The sequence below is a fragment of the Berghia stephanieae genome, chromosome 13, assembly GCF_034508935.2.
Source record: "Berghia stephanieae isolate SIO BIC M18660-M18661 chromosome 13, UCSD_Bste_1.3, whole genome shotgun sequence".
NCBI classification, from domain to species: Eukaryota; Metazoa; Mollusca; class Gastropoda; order Nudibranchia; family Aeolidiidae; genus Berghia; species Berghia stephanieae.
This window is the reverse complement of record NC_088372.1, coordinates 25,737,504-25,758,686: the sequence shown is the minus strand read 5'-3', so window position 1 is coordinate 25,758,686 and position 21,183 is coordinate 25,737,504.

The following is a 21,183-nucleotide window of genomic DNA, read 5'->3' as shown; positions in this document are numbered from 1 at the left end:
CCTCAAAACGGTATTAAGTCGGGATGATTAAGAAGCTAAAAATTAAATTTGTAGCCAGAAATATCAGACTTGCGTTGAGTTTATAAACTTTATTGAGGAGAATGAATATCATATTTCAGGTTGCAGATTACCAATCATTCATTTTTTGTCCAGTTTAACTTTAATTTGACGTTTTAGCCTCTAGTTCATCCCGACATAATACCGTTTTGAGACGTTGGATCACATTTATGGTTATAATATGTTAAGCCAAGGACTTTGGCTAATTAGTCATAGTACAGTCTGATTTGGTATATTCTAATAATTATTCATTAATCACCTTATTATTGTGTTATTGAAAAAAAGAACGTTTACAAAAGCGCTTTACAAGGGGTCCCAAGTCAACAACAGCACTAACCATGTAGGATGAGACATGGTGCCTTACCTAGGCGATATTACAATTGTTCAGATAGGGAGACAGCTGTTAACGACAAGGTACTCATTTTACACTTGAGTACTGTGAGAGAATGCGAGTAAAAAGCCTTTTCCAAGGACTCTCCTGATCTCATGATGTATGTAGAAATTATTTTAAAAAAGGAAAACAGTACAAATAAATTTGAAAAGCAGTTGGCTACATTTTTACGCATCATTTCTGTGTTTTAATTAGTTTTAAAAGTTTATATCTAGCTAAATGTGTCGGCAGTATTCTAAAAAAAAAGTTATACTTTTTTGGAATCAATATTTTCTTTTTTTTTTAAACGTGGTCCTTTTGAAATTTGTGGTTATAGGAATTAATTATATTTATTATTACTTTGCATAGATGTAACATAACACATGCAAGAGGTGGGGACAGTTCTTGTTGTAGCTTGTTAGAAATAAGTTTTAGAGAGCGAGAGAGAGAGAGAGAGAGAGAAGGAAAGAGAGAGAAAGAGAGAGAAAGAGAGAGAAAGAGAGAGAAAGAAAGAGAGGAGAGAAGAGGGAGGGAGAGGAGGAGGAGGCGAGAGAGATAGAGAAGGAGGAAAGGAGAGAGAGAGAGAGAGAGAGAGAGAGAGAGAGAAGGAGAAGAAGAGAGAGAGAGAGAGAGAGGAGAGAGAGAGAAGAGAAGAGAGAGAAGAGAAGAGGGAGGGAGAGAGGGAGGAGAGAGAGGAGGAAGGAAGGAGAGAGAGGAGAGGAGAGGAGAGAGAGAAGGAAAGAGAGAGAGTGGGAGAGAGAGAGAGAAAGAAAGAGAGAGAGAGATAGAGGGAGGGAGAGAGGAGGGAGGGAGGGATGGCGAGAGAGATAGAGAAGGAGGAAAGGAGAGAGAGAGAGAGTGAGAGAGAGAAAGAGAGAGATAGAGAGAGGGAGAGAGGAGGGAGGGAGGGATGGCGTGAGACAGAGTGAGAGATAGAGAAGGAAAAAGGGAGAGGGAGAGAGAGAGATGGCTAATTTATAATGGCACAAAGCTGTTGGTTTTATTCTAGGCAAAACAGTATCAATGCAGCCATTAATGTGGATGAATGCTTTTTTTTATTGACATCTTGTCAAGAGCAGGTAGCTACTGTACGTACAGACAATAAAATTTGGGTTGTTTTGGTCTCTTTGTTTTTTTTTTATTACCAACTATTACTGTTTTGAGACGATTTGTTACAATTTAAAACTAAACCCTTGATTTGGTCCAGAAATAAATGAACGAAGATTTATGTTTTATATATATATATATATATATATATATATATATATATATATATATATATATATATATATATAATAAGTTAATTTCAATTCGTTATTATTGAGGAGATTAAAAACAATTTGTTTCATTGGGAAAAATAAATATATTAATATTTTCTATGATTTTCATCATACAATGCACCCCGACATAATACCGTGTTGAGACGATGGGTCACATATACAGAAATCCCATGTAAACACGCCCCCCCCCCCCCAAAAAAAAAAAAACAAAAAACAAAACAAAACAAACAAACAAAAAAACTTCCCAAAATTAACACAGTAAGCACATAATAAGAATCCCCTAATTTCACACTACCAAGAACTTCACGGGTTTACTTCTGTCAAGCTATGAAGATAGGAGGGCTTTTATTTATAAGACCATGTGAACGTGACCTCTTCATAACACACTATGATGTTCCTATAAAGATTACTAATTCACGATAAAGTTGTAAGAGAAGGTTCTGTTTTTATGAAAATGGAAGAATCGCTTCAATATCAATCCCAGTTCAAGAGTTCATACCATGCCCTGTAGAATAGTGGTTCTCAAACTTGGGTCATCGCCCCCCCCCACTCCCCACCCCTAGGGATGGTTGACCTAGCCCATGCCCCCCCCCCACTCCCCACCCCTAGGGATGGTTGACCTAGCCCATGCCCCCCCCCACTCCCCACCCCTAGGGATGGTTGACCTAGCCCATGCCCCCCCCCCACTCCCCACCCCTAGATGGTGACCTAGCCAGCCCCCCCCCACCCTAGGATGTTGACCTAGCCCATGCCCCCCCCCCCCCCCAATCCCACTTTTTCGCCATCAACACAAAATGACTAACACAAAGACAGACGATATTTTTGTGCAATAATATTGTGCAATTCTCTCTTATTGTTTGTAAGAAGGGTTATCGTGAAGCGTTGATTGTATTAAAGCCCCGTCTCGTCTGCATTGTAAATGCCATTAGAGTCGTACTGCTGAAGAAGTTGTTTCAAAACTTCATCACTCCATTGACTGGCAGAAGAGACATCAGCATATTGTTTTTCGTCATGTTCTTTTTCAAGCAGGACATTCTGTCGACCTTTCCATCTCGAAAACCAGCCTTAAGTTGATGCTTTTTGAGTGTATAATTGAGCTTTTTAATTGAGCTTTATATAATATGTTCTAAATGTGCTCAAAGCGCTTTACAACGGGTCCCTGGTCAGCAGCAACATTTAACATAAAGGACGGGACATGCCGCCTGTTAGGCGATATTACAATTTTTCGGACAAAGACACCGCTGTTAACGGCCAGGTATTCATTTTACACCTGAGTACGGTAAGAGAATGTGAGTAAAGAGCCTTTTCCAAGGACTCAACTATGCGCTGAGCGCATATCTATGTGAACACGGACCGTATAGATCAAACAAAGATGAGTCCTCCCTGTAATCCTTTCTTATTGTTTACGGCCCAGTAGAAGAAAACAATGCACAGGGAGAGAATTAATTGCAATCGAGTGGTCAGACATTGTAAACAATCACACAGCAATGGGTGGACTGCGATCATGTTTCACACCTTGTGATGCACACAGCGAGTGCTGAGTCAATTAGCCCGTCGTGTCGCGTAATCCTTTAATGTCAGTTAACAAGCAATGTACGTCTGACCTAGTCGGGGTCAGAGAGACAGTGAAATACGCTTCAACAGTCGTAACGTCACTTCCCTCGTAATGACTTATGGTAACTTAGTAACCGGCTATAAACTATCTGAATAATGGCGGACGCCCTTATGAAATATTTCTCCGACGAGCATAAAAGCGTATCCAGATGAAAAAAAAAACCCACATAAATCTGATCATGTTTTGACTTTTACACATTCTGATCACAAGACATATGAAAAGTTCTAGCCAGCAAGAAGAATACAAAGTACCGATTTTCTTTGTTTAGAACCACGATGGCTGCTGTTGCTGGGCGACGTGACATCAGACTATTGAATCCAATTGTGTTAACGGGAAATCTTTTTTCACTCTCGATACGTGCAGGAAATTTTAGATGTAGTGGTGTGCAAAAGTGAAGAGATGGGCCTGAAACTAAATATTAAGAAAACAGAATGCATGGTGGTCTCAAAGAATGACAACAACGCGACCTTCCACTTGTCAAGCAAAGGAGAGACCATGAAACAAGTAAAGAAATTTGAATATTTAGGCACTATTATCACCCATGACGCACGTGACATAGAGGATATAAAACAAAGAATAGCAATAGCAAAAAACGTGTTCCATAAAATGCGACCAATTGTGTCAAACAACAACCTAAACTTGAAGACCAGAATGAAAGTAGTAGAAACATAAGTTATAAGTACCCATTTATACGGTTGTGAAACGTGGACGCTTGACAAAGAATGTACGAGGAGGTTAGAGGCATTTGAGATGTGGGTGTATAGAAGAATGTCAAGGGTATCATGGACAGACAGGTATACGAACGAGGAAGTGTTGGAGAAGGTGAGAAAGGGAAGAATACTGATCGATAACATCAGAAAGAGGCAGTTACGCTTTCTGGGACATGTGTGGAGAAGAGACGGAATAGAAAAGTTGGTAACATCTGGGATGATCGAAGGAAAGAGAGCTAGAGGAAGACAAAGAATGACTTATCTAAATAACCTAAGAATGGCCAAATGTGACTTAAAAAGCAAGACCTATTTCATACGCCAAATGGAATTTTTAGGACACATTATCCGCCACCCTGGTTTGGAAATACTCGCCTTGACTGGAAAGATGAATGGAAAAAGAATAAGAGGAAGACAAAGAATAACGTATTTGAAAGGGATAAGAACTTGGACAGATGAAGCTGAGAAAGGTGGCGCTGCTTTAATAGAATTGGCAAGAGATAGATCAGCTTGGCGGAAGATGACCTCCGACGTCTGCTTCAGATATGGAACTACATGAGATGAGATTTCATGCGCACCGCAGAGGATCGTGATTCGTGGAGAGAGCTGACCGGCAACGTACTCAAGAGCACAAGCCACCGTGGATGATGATGATGACGATATTAACGTGCCGAACTGGTTCAGTGTGAAACGCATTTTCATTACCTTTTTAAATTGTATTTTTAGATATTTTTCTTAAATCAAGATGGAATCAAGATGTAGCGATTAAGCGGAGAAGGTGTGCGATTAAGCGGAGCATTTATATAGAAAAAAAAATCCGTTTTTTTCGTGAATGTGTAGCGTATAAGCGGAATGTGCGATTAACCGATGTGCGATTGAGCGGAGTGAGCTGTATTTACAATTACCATTCGTTTCTGCTTTACAGAAAATCACTGCTGTTAGCAAAAATATGAGTAATGCAGGTTTATATACCTCTATTTCCAGAAGCCCATATCAGCGCAGCCGGGGATGTATATTGAATGTGGATGAGATTTACATCAAAGCCTCTTTGTCGTATCGTGGTGGTGAAGTCTTTGGTTATGCTCATGATTATCCTGACAGAGCAGCTACAACAATGCTTGGTATTATGGTGAAATGTTTTTGTTGTTTTTTTTGGTTCACAATCTTTCCTTGCCAGGCTTATTCTTTGCCATTCATTAACTTCTGAATTTCAATTTTAAAAGGTTATTGAAGTCATTACAATTCTGGAGGAATGTGGAGGAAGTGTTGTTACCATTGTATGTAATAATAATAGTGTATATTAGGCTGTTGTTTTCAGAAATTTGAATTAGATGACGAGCGAAAGCATTGGATTGCTAAATCCCCTGTCACAAATAATCACAAATCTCTTTTTTTTTTCATTTTCGATCCAGTTCACCTGTTCAAGAACATGTTGTTGATTACAATGAAGCACCGCGTGCTTGTAATTAATGTAACCTTCCATTTTCTAACAATGATACTTTGCTTTTAGATTAACTTTCAGATTTCCCTAGTAAACTGACAAGTGATGAGACAATGCCTCATTTTATGTTGCAGGTCATATTACATTAAAAACACTGATCTCGGGTAGCATGTCATCATTTCCCACTGAGACTACTTCTTTTACAGCTACGCTTTCTCGTAGTGGGTTGAGCTGTCCGGTAGAAATCTCAAATTATTCAAAGACGATTTTTTTTTAGATTTGACCTCCATACCAGACTCTGCAATGTCAAGATTCGTTAATATATTGCTAAAGAATTATTGTAGGGAAAGTGTGCGGAGGAAAGAAGTGTTGAGCGAAGTGCAAGGAAGCTAAGAAAGCTGATATCAACATAAAACATCATTATCAAGCATCCCTTTTTTATATCCATGAATGCGAATACTATTCCTAATCGACTTTCAGAGACAATTTCAAATAATGTTCTTCTTATCCACTCACCATATTATTATTACAATAGTACCTACATGACCATCTCTCTCTCTCTCTCTCTCTCTCTCTCTCTCTCTCTCTCTATCTATCTATCTATCTCTATCTATCTATCTATCTATCTCTCTCTCTCTAATATATATATATATATATATATATATATATATATATATATATATATATATATATATATAACCTTATTGAGGCCACATTTTAAAATGGGATTGTCATAAACCCGTTAAACCCAAAGTGTTGTACAAATTGTATCATGAGGTGGATGTCATTTGGGTAATTCTTCAATTGGATTAAGGTTTATCTCTTGTTTATTTCTTCTTCTTTTTTGCGAGCACAACTGATAATTACTCCTCCCTATCAAATAATCTAATAATACCAGTAATAGGGAATGAGATTAGCGGAAGAGTAGCTTCCCTTGATTGGAAGTCACGAGCGGAAAAGTTATTAGAGAGAGAACGTCATGTTGGTTGTGCGGCATGAGATACTTCACCGAAAGCGAGGACGAGTGAGACGCATGCGCAAAACCATTTTGACGTTCTCTCTGTAAGGTGACGCCCAATCAAGGGACATTACTCTTCCGCTAATCTCATTCCCTATATGCAATATCCAGTTCATAAACACATTAAGCTTTTAAACTCAAGATTTAACTTAAATGTTAGGGGTTACGAAACATTAATACTCATATATAAGACGGCTGTTCCCATTATTGTCTAATGGTTTCCTCTTCTTTGTCATCATAAATTTCCTCGTATGCTTGGCTACATTCTAAACAAATGGGAACATTACGATTACATCTCAACAATGCAATGATGTCTGGACGTTACATACAACCCCCCATGAATATCTTCATGGGATAAAAGGAAAACAATAGGCAAGTCCATCCCACTCCTCACCGTCGTCAAGTATGCTTATGGTGTGCTGTAATTTTACTGTGGAGTCTTTGAATTATTCAAGGAAAACTGTCACTGCCAAGCTCATAATGTGTGTCCTTCTCCATATCTAAACAACTTGTATGGATTCAATGGCATAACGCTCTTCGGGAAACGAATAACAGTTAGGCCCATGCATACATTAACACAAAATCAATAAATGTGAATATTCATGAAAACTCGTCTTAATACTTTAATAAATAAATAAATAATAAATAAAATTCCCTTTATTCATCCCCAAGGGGAAATTTGTCTTTAGGGTTTATTCCAAGGGAAGACTGCAATAACCCAGGCGTCAGCCGCAGTGCAGCGCCGCAAAGTGAGCTAGGGCTAGGTGACTTGCTCAAGGCCACACAGCGCAGCGGCGGGTGATCGTTACCTTTTGGGTAGGAAGCAAAGACCGTACCGCTGAGCCACGCTGTCCCTTGAGGTAATCATGCTTCGTGTCCTCGGAATACTTTATTTGCTGCCTTTAAGTGTCTTAAAGAACATAATTTCGGTGTCGTAATGCAAAACTATCATGAAACACATCGTAAACGCATTCACTCTAATAATGTCATTTGTGCATCTTTGTGGTCTTGTGCTATGACACTCGCTTTCGGATCGAAGACCTTGGGTTCGAATCCTGCTCTTATCGAGTACCTGTAGAAGGCTCTTTACTCACATTCTCTCACCGTGCGCAGTTGTCAAGTGAATATCTGCGCCGTATCTGTCGAAAATAATGTATTATCGTCTAACAGCAGCATGTCTCCTCCTACATGTTTAAGTGTTGCTTGGACCGTGGACCCTTTTAAATCACTTTGAGCATGTCTAGTATAATTTGTTGCGTTTATATATATATATATATATATATATATATATATATATATATATATATATATACATATATATATATATAATATATATATGTTAATTATTATTATTATTATTATTATTATTATTATTATTATTATTATCATTATCATTATTATCATTATTATTATTGTCATGGTCTCAAGTGAGTAAAGAGTTACTCGACTATGCATAAAGATATATGTAGAATGAGGCCCCAGAATTTACTAGTTACTGTAAATGAAAAACAATTAACGATTTATTTACAATGAAATAAAAATAATGATGAAATTTAATTAAAAGAGATAAACAGTGATCGTGGCAGTTACAAATAGAGATATGAATATTTTACGTAACTTATGATAATATGTCAGGTTCGTAAGTTTACGTTTCCAGGCAGCTGATGGGCTTGGATGATCTATTCCTCTGATAACAGGATCGGACTCGTAAAATTCCACTTCCAGGCAATTGGTAAGAAGTTATTGTGTAGTCCTTTGACAGCGGGCTTGGGTTTGATCCTTGAAGATTATACAATCAAAGTTAAAAGCTCCGGCGTCTTAATGGTGTAGATATAATATCTACAAAGTCCCAAAAGATAAAAATCTTACAGTATATAGAAGGAATAGAGCGACTGGCCGTCCGGCATAGATTGTGGAGAGAAAGTGAGTGTCAAATGTTATACCTATCAGCTTTTATAATAAGTGGCTACGTGACAGAATGTAGAACGAAAAGTATTCACTAATTAGAAATTAATTCGAGGGAAGGCTATAAAAGGAAAGACGATCTAATATTAGAAGGTAAAGTTTATCTAAGCCTACCGAAATATAACTGGAGTGAGATGAATTCAGTTCTTAATAAAATAAAATTTAATAAGATAATTGTGAACAACCTTTACTGTGACACCCCCCACCCACGTTTAAAATATACTCTTTAACCATTATGGGAAAGATGGATTTTACAAACGGAAGTAAATTTACTATCATGATACTCTAGCATTAATCCATTGTTATGTGCTACAATTAAATTATTTATTAACTAGACATGGAAATGTTTATATTAACGTAGGTATATGAATGGGTGACAATAACAATGAAAGATTGTGATTACAAATCATTGTGATGAACAACATGATGGCAATGTGATTACAAATCATTGTGATAAACAATAGTGATGGCAATGAAGCATGATTTAAGTCGATGATATGAAGGTCATTTACTGAATGAAATGAATGAAAATGTAAATGGAATATTGACATTTCAATTATTAATCAAAAATGAGTGAAAATTCATAACAATAATAGTAAAGAGAAGATTTCCCAAATCATGAATGGGTATGGTATATATATCCAAACAATACTCAATGTTACATTAAGTTGGGTCATCATGTTTACAAATAAAATTATCGAAATTGTGCGTTCTGATTTGGCATAATTTTCGAGGTAACTAACAGTATGCATGAGAGGTTAAGTTATACCCTTCTCACGTCATTACACTAATCGAGAAAGTAGGTCGGCGTGAATATTTTCACAGCCTGGTATGTGAGAGATACTGAAAGTGTAATTTTGCAAAAATAGACTCCACCTTAGTACTCTACTATTATTCATTTTGTTATTTCTTATGTACGTGAGTGGTTTATGGTCCGTTTCGACCACAAACTCTTTTAGCAGTAGATATCTGCTGAATGTCTTTAAAGCAAAGACGATGGCCAGTCCTTCACGCTCTATTACAGAGTATCGTGATTCTCTGTCCAATAATTTTCTGCTTGCATATAAGCAAGGCATTAGAGTTCCCTCATGCTCCTGTAATAGTACACCTGCGATGCCCTTATCAGACGCGTCAGTTCTTACAACAAATTCTTTTGACATGTCGGGTAATTTAAGAATTGGTTCTGAACAGAGTAATGCCTTTAATTGGTTAAAGCTATTCTGACACGCTTCTGTCCAAACAATTTTGTTCGGTGACCCATTCTTTGTCAGATTTGTTAGCGGTGTCGCGATGTGCGCGAAGTTGTAAATGTATTTCCTGTAAAAATTTAGGAGCCCAAGTACTTTGCGTACTTCTTTTTTTGTCTTAGGTGGTTGCAATTGTGCGATTTTTGTTTGTTTTTCTGTCTCGGGTGTCTGTGTCCCATGACCAACGGTATGACCGAGAAAATCAATTTTGTAAAATGCAATGCTTGTTTTTGACGGTTTTGTTGTTAAAGAATTACGTTTTAATGCTTCAAGCACTAATTCTAAGGTTGTCATGTGATCAGTCCATGAGTTTGAGAAAATACATGCGTCGTCAAAGTATGAGAGTGTAGACGGGATGTCTTTTAATAACATACGCATCATTCTTTGGAATGTCGATGCGGCTGTCGATAATCCAAATGGCATATAGTTAAATTCTAACAATCCTAATGGTGATTGAAATGCTGTGTATTTCTTACATGATTCTTTCAGTGGAATCTGCCAGTAACCTCTAGAAAGATCACATTTTGTCATGTATTTTGCTTGAGATAAGGCAGCAAATAAATTCTCTTGATTTGGTATTGGTTCTGCATCAAACACTGTTGCTTCATTTAATTTGCGAAAGTCGATACATAGCCTTATCGATCCGTCTTTCTTTTTCACTACTACTATTGGTGATGAGTATGGGCTTGAAGAATATCTAACTATTCCTGTATCTAGCATATCCTTAACTTCCTTTTCAACTTGTTCTCGTGCGTGAAATGGAATAGGATAGTTTTTCACGTTGATAGGGGTAGATGTGGTTAACTTTATGTCGTGTTCCACTAATGTTGTATGTCCGGGTGCGTCTGTAAAGACTGACTGGTACTTTTCTAATAATGACCTGATTTCTCGTTTCTGACATTCGTTTAGTTGAGAATTGATTGTGACGTCATTAATTGTACTATTTTTAGAGTTACCGTGTTGTGGGGTGTGTTGTAGTTCGACATCATCGCTGTGAGTTTCGATGATTAATCCTACATTTGCAGCTTCCACATGGTTAAATATTGGTTGTGATAATCCGTCTCTATCGAAATATTTTTTTAGCATGTTTGCATGGAATGTCTTTGTTGTGTTGTTAATTTGAATCTCGTAATTAACACCAGATCGTACTGCTAATACCTTGAATGGTCCTTTCCATGTAGCTAAAAGTTTACTCGAGTCATCGGGTAAGAGTATTAGTACTTTGTCACCAATCTCAAATTTTCTTGACTTGCTTTTTCGATCGGAGTATTCCTTGTATTTCTCTGCTTTTTTAGTGACGGATTCCTGTGCTAGCTTACACGTGTCCTCTATTCTGTCTTTCAGGTTTCTTACATATTCGTAAGCAAACACAATTTCGTTATTGTCCTCCTCATTCCCTTTACAAATGTCGGCTACTATATTGATCGGGCCGCGAGGTGATCGTCCATACATCAACTCAAATGGGGAGTAGCCTGTAGATTCTTGGGGTATTTCTCTATATGCAAATAGGATTGCTGGTAAGTATCTGTCCCAATCATCTGGTTTTTCTGCTGACACTTTTCTTAACATATTCTTTAGAGTGCCATTAAATCTTTCACAAAGACCATTTGCGTGGGGGTGGTAGGGAGTTGTGAATGAGTGTTGGATTCCCATGAGTTTCATGGTTTCTTGCATCATATGTGATGTAAATTGGGGTCCATTGTCCGATAGTATCTCATTTGGTATGCCTATTCTAGTAAAAATTGTCATCAATGCTTCAGCTATGTGATCCGATGTAGTTGATTTCAATGCTATCGCTTCTGGCCACCTGGTTGCGTAATCGACTAGTGTTAGTATGTGTGTATGGTTTCTATCTGACTTTGTTAAAGGGCCTATAATGTCAATTGCAACTTTTTGAAAAACTTTTTCAGTAACTGGGGTTGTCTCTAATGGCAATCTCGGTATTCTGCCTTTTGCGACTCTTCTTTGGCATGTGTCACACGATTTCACATATTCTCGGACGTCTTTAGTAATTCCAGGCCATGTGAAATTCTCGGATATTCTCTTCAATGTGGAAGAGCCCCCAAGATGTCCAGAAGTTATTGAATCGTGCGCTATTCCAAGGATTTTGTTTCTGTAAATACTCGGCGTGACCAGTTGTTTAGCTATTTTGTTTCTTTTCCTATGTAACCTGAACAGAATATCTTTTTCAATGATGTATTCAATTTTTGATTTCGTCCCTTTGTTTGCGATATTGAAATATGATGTTAAAGTCGGGTCCTTTTTCTGTTCTTCAATGAACGTGTTCCTGTCAAATTGTTGTGGTTCTAGAGAAATAGTCATTGGCTTCTCTGTTGTCTTAGTCATCTTTCTTGTTTCTGCTAGACAAGCTGTTTCTTGGGTTAATGACCATTCTTTTACATCTGTTGGGTTGTCTTTAAGACCTTTTATATTGCCAACAATAACATCAGCGACGGGGTTGGGAAGTATACAGCATTCCACTATTCCTGTATAGTATGGGGTTTCTATGTACACATTAGCTGTTTCAAAGGTTTCGACTGTGCCACTGAATGTGATGCATTGTACCGTTTTTCCAGTTTTGTCTTTGTCATTGATCAAAGATGCTTTTATTCCTACTGTACTGCATCCTGTGTCTCTCAATATTTTGCAATCAGTTCCATTAGCTTTGCCTTCACAAAAAAATAGCGATCCTGATTTGTGAGTTTGTGTTAAAAGTGACATACCTTTCACGCAATACACATTTATATTTTCTCCTGACATTATTCGTATCTGATTATTTACACTTGTTTGGAGTGATGCATTTGCAGTTTCTTTTGGATATCCCACGATTTTGTAACATTTGTCTGCTGTGTGGCCTTTCATTCCACAATATTGACATTTAATTATAGGTTTGTTGGTTTTCTTATACTCAGTATTATTGTCAGTGCTATTTCTTGTTTTGTTTTGATAGGGTCGGCTATGGTCTCTATTGAACTGTTTGTTCCATGGTTTGTTACTATGGTCATCTTGTTTCACTTGCGTGTTCCGAGTGATTGATCGGCTCGTTCTATTTGAGTACTGAACTTTAGGTGTACCTGGACTCTGAGCAGCGGCAGCGTAGTATGGTTCCTTCAATGTTCTGCTAAGGGGTGTCAATGGATGTGCGCTGTTAAAGTTTTCTGCGTAGATTTTTAATTTGTCCAAGTTTTCTGGCTTTCTCTCTTTAAAGAATGCGACTAAATCTGGGTTGCAAGCTTGATAGATTCTATTCTTCAGCGTGAGATAGTAAAGGCCTGCAAAGTCGTCTTGTTTTACGTTTGCCAACTCAAGCCACCGATTTAGAAATTGAGTAATTCGGTTCACGAATGTATTAAAGTCTTCTCCACTTTCCGGTTTTGCAGTGTGAAACCTTTCCTGGTAACCATCTTCCGTTAATCTAAATCTTTTTAGTAGAGCGTCTTTAATTTTACCATAGTCATCTGCATCTTCAGTTGTTAAGGTATAGAAAACTTTTAGCGGTTCTCCAGATAAGCAGTTAATCAAGGCTGTGGCCCATTTGCTTTCTGGCCAACGATAACCTTTAGCCTGAACTTCGAATCGGTGTAAGAAGGATTCTAGGCAGTCTGAGCGTTCATCGTATGTTGGCATGCGTGGAAGTTTCACGAAAAATTCATCACTATTATTATGTTTTCTTTCATGACCGGTTTTTGTTTTTTCAATTTCCAGCATCATTTGGGTCCTTTTGGTTTCTTCTTCTGCTAAAGCTATTTGTCTTTTTAGTTCCCTTTCTTGGACTCTTTCTTCTCGTTCTTCTCTACGTATTCTTTCTTCATGTTCTTTTTCTTCTCTACGAATTCTTTCTTCATGTTCTTTTTCTTCTCTACGAATTCTTTCTTCATTTTCTTCTCTACGAATTCTTTCTTCATGTTCTTTTTCTTCTTTTACTTTCTCTTCGCACCATGAAAATATTCTTTCCTGGGGTATTTCTAAGTCCTTTGCGAGACTTAAGTATCTTTTATATGCTTCCATGTTGCAATAAATTAGTTACGATGTTTTATATATATTATATTGACAGGATACTGTTACTGACTGTTTTATTTATTTACACTTACTGGAATGAACTGTTCTATTTTTAGAAATCTCTCTCTCTTATTTCAACTTATTATGTATGTTGAATTTGATGCCTTTTATCGTTATATCTTATAAAGCAATGTGTCAATACAATGCGTAGTTATTATGACTTGAGTCAATAACAATGTGTCAATCGCGTGTACTCTAAACTATGTTACTACGAAAAATGTATCACCAATGTGTGTGACTCGTCGTTAGTTTGTGTACAATTATTCGCAATGACGCTAATATACTAGAGTGTGATAACAATAATAGGATGCCCAAAATAATCCCAAGTTATCTATCACTAAATATAACACGACGGCAAGTAGACTCCTTTTATTATTATTTATTTTTTAAAGACTCACTTTTCAGAAAATAATATAGAAGTGTTTTCGGTAACAGTAATATGCCAAAAATGCATTTAAAACAAATCACTATGCAAAACAAATCACGATGTCTATAGTTACTATGTGATGCCCAACTCATGTAAAAGAGAATAATGAAGGATATATTTACCAACTCAATTCGTGGCTGGGACCTCTCTCTTGTTCAATGGTTGTTCAACAATTGTAATTAGGCATTGAAGAGTGTTTAACAGTGATGTCTGAAATACAAAACAATAAAATATCGTAAGATTTATAATAGTTACAAAATGTGTTCACAACACTGAGTGAATGGATGATAGGTGAATGAATCGGTATGGAATGTAAACATATTGAAAACAATTCATGAATGAGGCAAACAACAAAATGAAATGAGTGATATAATAACAAAGTGGACAAGGAATGAATGAATGAATGAAAAACTGAGTGAATAGATGAATGAATGAATGGATAATGTATGAATGAAAGAATGAAGGGAGGAATAAATGTATGAATGATTGGATAAATGAGTGAATAAACGAATGAATGGATGAATGAATGAATGGATAAATAAATGAATGAACAATGAATGAATGAATAATTTATAAATGAATAAATGAATGAAGGAATGAATCAATAAAATGCTATTCAATTTGAATGAAAGAATGAATGGATAAATTGCTATTCCATTTAAATGAAGAAATGAAAAAGAAAAAAAAATTAATCCTGTAAATAGGGAGTTCAATTAAAATATGATCAAGTGGGGCAATTAAGAGTTTTACAATTTAAACTTTAAAGTTAGATGAAATAGATATATGTAACTAAATAAATTCAATTCTTTATATGTGTCCCCTCCAAAATGTCATGGTCTCAAGTGAGTAAAGAGCTACTCGACTATGCATAAAGATATATGTAGAATGAGGCCCCAGAATTTACTAGTTACTGTAAATGAAAAACAATTAACGATTTATTTACAATGAAATAAAAATAATGATGAAATTTAATTAAAAGAGATAAACAGTGATCGTGGCAGTTACAAATAGAGATATGAATATTTTACGTAACTTATGATAATATGTCAGGTTCGTAAGTTTACGTTTCCAGGCAGCTGATGGGCTTGGATGATCTATTCCTCTGATAACAGGATCGGACTCGTAAAATTCCACTTCCAGGCAATTGGTAAGAAGTTATTGTGTAGTCCTTTGACAGCGGGCTTGGGTTTGATCCTTGAAGATTATACAATCAAAGTTAAAAGCTCCGGCGTCTTAATGGTGTAGATATAATATCTACAAAGTCCCAAAAGATAAAAATCTTACAGTATATAGAAGGAATAGAGCGACTGGCCGTCCGGCATAGATTGTGGAGAGAAAGTGAGTGTCAAATGTTAGACCTATCAGCTTTTATAATAAGTGGCTACGTGACAGAATGTAGAACGAAAAGTATTCACTAATTAGAAATTAATTCGAGGGAAGGCTATAAAAGGAAAGACGATCTAATATTAGAAGGTAAAGTTTATCTAAGCCTACCGAAATATAACTGGAGTGAGATGAATTCAGTTCTTAATAAAATAAAATTTAATAAGATAATTGTGAACAACCTTTACTGTGACAATTATTATTATTATTATTATTATTATTATTATTATTATTATTATTATTATTATTATTATTATTATTATTATTATTATTATTATTATTATTATTATTATTATTATTATTATTATTATATTATTATTGTTATTATTATTATTATTATTATTATTATTATTATTATTATTATATTATTATTATTATTATTATTATTATTATTAATATTATAATTATTATTATTGTTATTATCATTATCATCATCATTATTATTATTATTATTATTATTATTATTATTATTATTATTATTATTATTATTATTATTATTATTATTATTGTGATTATTATTATCCGTATTATGATTATTATTATTATTATTATTATTATTATTATTATTATTATTATTATTATTATTATTATTATTATTATTATAATTATTATTATTGTTATTATCATTATCATCATCATTATTATTTTTATTATTATTATTATTATTATTATTATTATTATCATTATCATTATTATCATTATTATTATTATACAGAAAAAAAAAAAACATTCAATAAGTGTTGAAAATGTGAGCAACATTATTGATTCTAATTCTTGGATTGGAATCCATGTCATAAGAAGAAAGCTTAACAACTCCAATTCTTCCAAGTCTAATCGCTAAACTGCCAAACCCTGGAAAGAAAAATATTTAAACATTTGGCCAGAATACTAGCCCTTCAAATATCGGTCTATTTAAGTGACTCTCATCTTTGAAAAAAAGCTCAAGCCTGGGACCTCAAACAATATTTTATTCTCCAACTTTTTTTCCTGCTGTTTTTTTGAATGTTTCTAAACCAATCAGCTTCATACATTTTGTAAATCTCCATAGTTTGATATGTTTTGTCCATTTTTCATCCAATAAGTAAATAATGTTTAGTAGATTTTCCACAAAAATTTATTTACGGTATAGAACATAAAACATTCATAAATTCATGACAAAAAGTCTAAAGTAATCGAGTCCATCTCTCCCATCCGTCTGTCTGGAAACGTGTCGTTTATAAATTAGCAAACGGCCTGTGGTCAATCCATGTTTCAGAAAATTTAGAGTACAATTTTTTATCAACTTCGTGTCCTGTAAATGTTTTCTAAATTGGTTCCGGTAACGTTGTTGAGCTACCGTTGACGATTTCTTTTTTATCCCATCACACAAAGACTTTTGACTCATTTTTTCTATTCCAAGATAGAAAGAGATACAACACTGAGGTCTTTGAAGTTCGTGTTCAATTTGCTAACTTTGGTGCTGTGAAGCGGAACGTTGGCTTATGTGTATAAATGTAGAATGACTTGTCTGTTGATCACAGTGAAAACCAGGTGAAAATATCTATAATCGTTTTTGAACAATAAGTCTTTGGAATCAGGAAAGGACATTATAGAGATCCTGTATTTTTTTGTGTATTTTCTTTTTAAAATATTTGTATGGCACCATTTTAAAAAATTGATTATTTTTCTTTTTATAACCTTATTATGTCCTAGTTATAAGACAACTTTGCGGTCCTAAACCTTCTTGTCACCGACATAGACACTATTACTAGAAGCATTAATGATGTTCTGCGTACGACTGCAGAAGAGGTTTTGGGTCAAATGAAAATAAAAATCAGACAATGGGTGACGGATGATATATTGGAATTATGCGACAAAATGAGGGAACCGAAGAGAGACGAAAACAGTGATGAAGAGTCCAGAATAAAGTATCAACAGGCAAATGCATAGGTCAGGAGATATATGCGCAAAGCAAATGAAAGCTGGATAATGTGACAATAGAGAGACATTTGTCATGGGATGAAGCACGGGAATGTAAAGAAAGCCTATGATATCTTGAAAATGCTTACAAAAACAAATAGACTAAAAGCTAATGTTACTGAAGACAGCAAGGGTGCTTTGTTTACTCAGAAAGAGGATGTCACGAAGAGTTGGACCTTATACTGCAAAGGCCTGTATAACATCGATTTGAGCCCAGACCCATCAGTCTTGACAGAGAACAGAAACAAAACCCAGACACACCAAGAATAATGAAACATGTGGTTGAGGCAGCAATCCAGCGTTTAAGCTCCAACAAAACCCATGGAATAGATAACATTCCAGCAGCACTTTTAACAAAATGGTGAAGAGGAGACAGTGGAGGCACTGACAATTCTATACCACAAGATAATGAACGAGACAAGGTGGCCTGAAGACTGGACACAATCCTCCATTATCCCTCTCCCAAAAAAAGGAGATTTGAATAAGTGCAGTATCTATAGGACCATAAGTCTCCTTAACCACCCAAGTAAAATAATGATGCGGATGATACTAAGCGGAATGAAACAATAAACCGATGATATCATAGCAGAAAAGCAAACGGGCTTTCGAGTACAATACGATAACAGAATTCTGACAGAGAAATTCTTCAAAACCAAAAAGAACAATTTTCCAATTTCATACACATATGGAAATCATTTGACAGCATTATGGTTTCTGGGATACACTACGCTTTAATGGTTTGGGTGAGGGTCTAATCCAAATAATCAAAGCACTCTACAGTACTGCGACAAGTTCAGTTCGCAACAACAACTAGCTTGGCGAGTTTTTCCGAACAGATGTGGGCCTCAGGCAAGGTTGCATACTATCCCCAATGCTCTTCAACGACTTCCTTGAGAAAATTATGAGCGAAGCTCTCGAAAATCATCAAACCTCTGTATCAATTGTCGGACGAAAATTGTGTAATTTGCGTTTTGCTGACGCCATAGACCTCATGGCTGAAAGAACCACAATATATAACTAACACACGTGCACATAAAGCAATGAAGTACGGCATGGAAATAAGTACAGAAAAGTCTCATATACTAGCAAACAGCAGAAGTGATGGACATGCACAAGTTTCAATCGAACATGAAAAACTCGAGGAAGTGTCAACATTTAAATATTTAGGTGTTCTGCTATCCAGGGACGGTACCAGTTCAGCTGAGATTAAGGCAAGAATAAGAATGTCAACAGCAACAATAATGAGACAAAAATATGGAAAAATTCAATCAATTTCGAAATAAGACATAAACTATACAAATTCCTGGTACTCTCGATCTTACTCTACGGCTGCGAGTCATGGACATTAACTGAGGAATTGGAGCGCAGAATCTCTGCTTTTGAAATGAAAAGTTATCGAAAACCCCCGGGAGTGCCATATTCAGAACACATAACCAATAAAGACGTACCGTAAGATCGTGCGAGACGACAGGAACACATTATTACCACAGTTAGAAGCAGGAAACTGTCATGGTTTGGCCACAATTTTAGGCATGAAGGTTTGTGCAAAACGGTGATGGAGGGTATCCTTGAAGGAGGAAGAAGAAGATGAAGACAAATGCAAGTTTGGATGGACAATATCAAGGAATGGACAGTAATGAAGACTAGGTGTAAGAACTCTTGGAGAAGGCCAACAATAGAGAAGAATGGCTGAAAGTGGTGAGAGCTGCATCCCGTGTATCGCCCCACCCCCACCCCCCACTATCATCAGATCATGGGATGAATGAATGAATAAAACAAATGTATCCACCTATAACAACACCACACACATAAGCTTCAGTTTTAAAACAGAAAAGCCCCATCATTTAGCTTTAATACCAACATTATCGAAATCAACATTATTTTGAATTCCGCAGAATTAGTCAATCCCATTGCCTTCTCAACTTGCCTTGCATCGTTCCCATAGCAACACGTAAGCGTTTCAAAATTAGCTCTCTTGCTCAATTTTTCACTTGGTTTGATCGGAGAAGGATTCGGATGGAGAGATGACATCCCAGATTTTATAGTTATCACCGAGGCCAATGCGAATAAGGCCTTCCTTCGATAAGTATGACTCATTTTTATACTTTTCTGTCATAATTCATCATCATCATCATCATCATCATCATCATCATCATCATCATCATCATCATCATCCTCATCATCATCATCAACAAAAACAACACCAGCAGCACTAGTAGCATTCGGGGCCTTAGCAGAGCCATCAGTAGCAAAATCATCTGCACTGTCACGTCCCCAGTCTTTTGTTTTCTTTTCCATGTTTTTATAAAACAAGAAACCATCTTCATTGATATCGAAACGGCCATTATGAACAAGCCAATACCTCATCGCGTCATCTGCTGCCTCCAAAAGATGATTAAACTCGGTGTTTGTAAAGTCAAGTGGATTCAGGTATCTCACTATTAAGCTAACATAATTTTCCTCCTCCAAAATACCTAACCTTTCAACCCAGTTATACGGCATGTCCTTCAGTAAAGGTAAAAATTGCACAAAACTTGCATCCACCAAGTTAAAAGATCCACCAGATTCCCAATTCTCATTTTCCACATAACAAGACACAAAATGGAGTAGTGGAAGTAGCTGGCGAGCTCCAAAATTATTCTTCTGAGGCCGTCTTATAATAAAAACAAGTGAACCTCTAGTCATGCACTCTCCTTTGTAAACTTGACCATCAACACAGGCCACAGCGTCACACTTGGGTGAAGAATTCTGGAAACGACTCTTTGAATCCAAAGCAATTAATGAATCTTGAAGATTGCACTTGTAAACTGTAGAACTATCGCCTAGGGTCATTTTGAGATCAACCTGGAAAAAGAGTTTAAATGCTTATAAAAAAGTTAACTCGCTAGATTTTAGAGCTATGTACTTTTGTAAACAGTAAAAAATTAACTTTGTATAACGCTTCATGCACTAAATATCCCAAGTTAACAGTAATCCTGAAAAATTGGACAAAAGTATAATGCCTTTAAAAATATTATGTTATTGTATTCCTACAGAAACAATGCTAATGACGCCTGAATATTATCAAAAGTTGGAAAGGAAACAATTGTTAAAGACAAAACTCAATTTTCCGCCAAAAGGACGAAACTCTGTTAGTTTCCATCACCGTAGTTCTGACTCACTTTGTTTCTCTTTTACTTTCCTGCCACTTTCGCAATAACAATTTGATGCTGCGCTGCCACTCTCTCTCTCTCTCTCTCTCTCTCTCTCTCTCTCTCTCTCTCTCTCTCTCTCTCTCTCTCTCTCCCAATAAACTGCCACAATCTTGTACTTCCTTCAAATTTCCCCTTCAGCACAACAGGAAACCCACTTGAATCGTTCTCACACCACTTGAATACGTCGGTCTGTACTCATCTTTCCTTCTAAAATGTGTATTCAGTATTGCTAGATCCATCATTGTTGCAAACCTTACAATATCTTCGCCTTCTCCTTTTCTGCTACCATATCTCTTTCTCCAACTTTCCCATTTCAAGTTCGCACAGATTAAAACTCATTCTGATTTGTCGAACACTTCCAATTGTTCATCAATCTCCTTCCAAATTTCCCCTTCTTGTATTGCGTACAACCTGTCTGGCGTGAGTATGCACTCACGACAATGATTTACTCCATATTAACT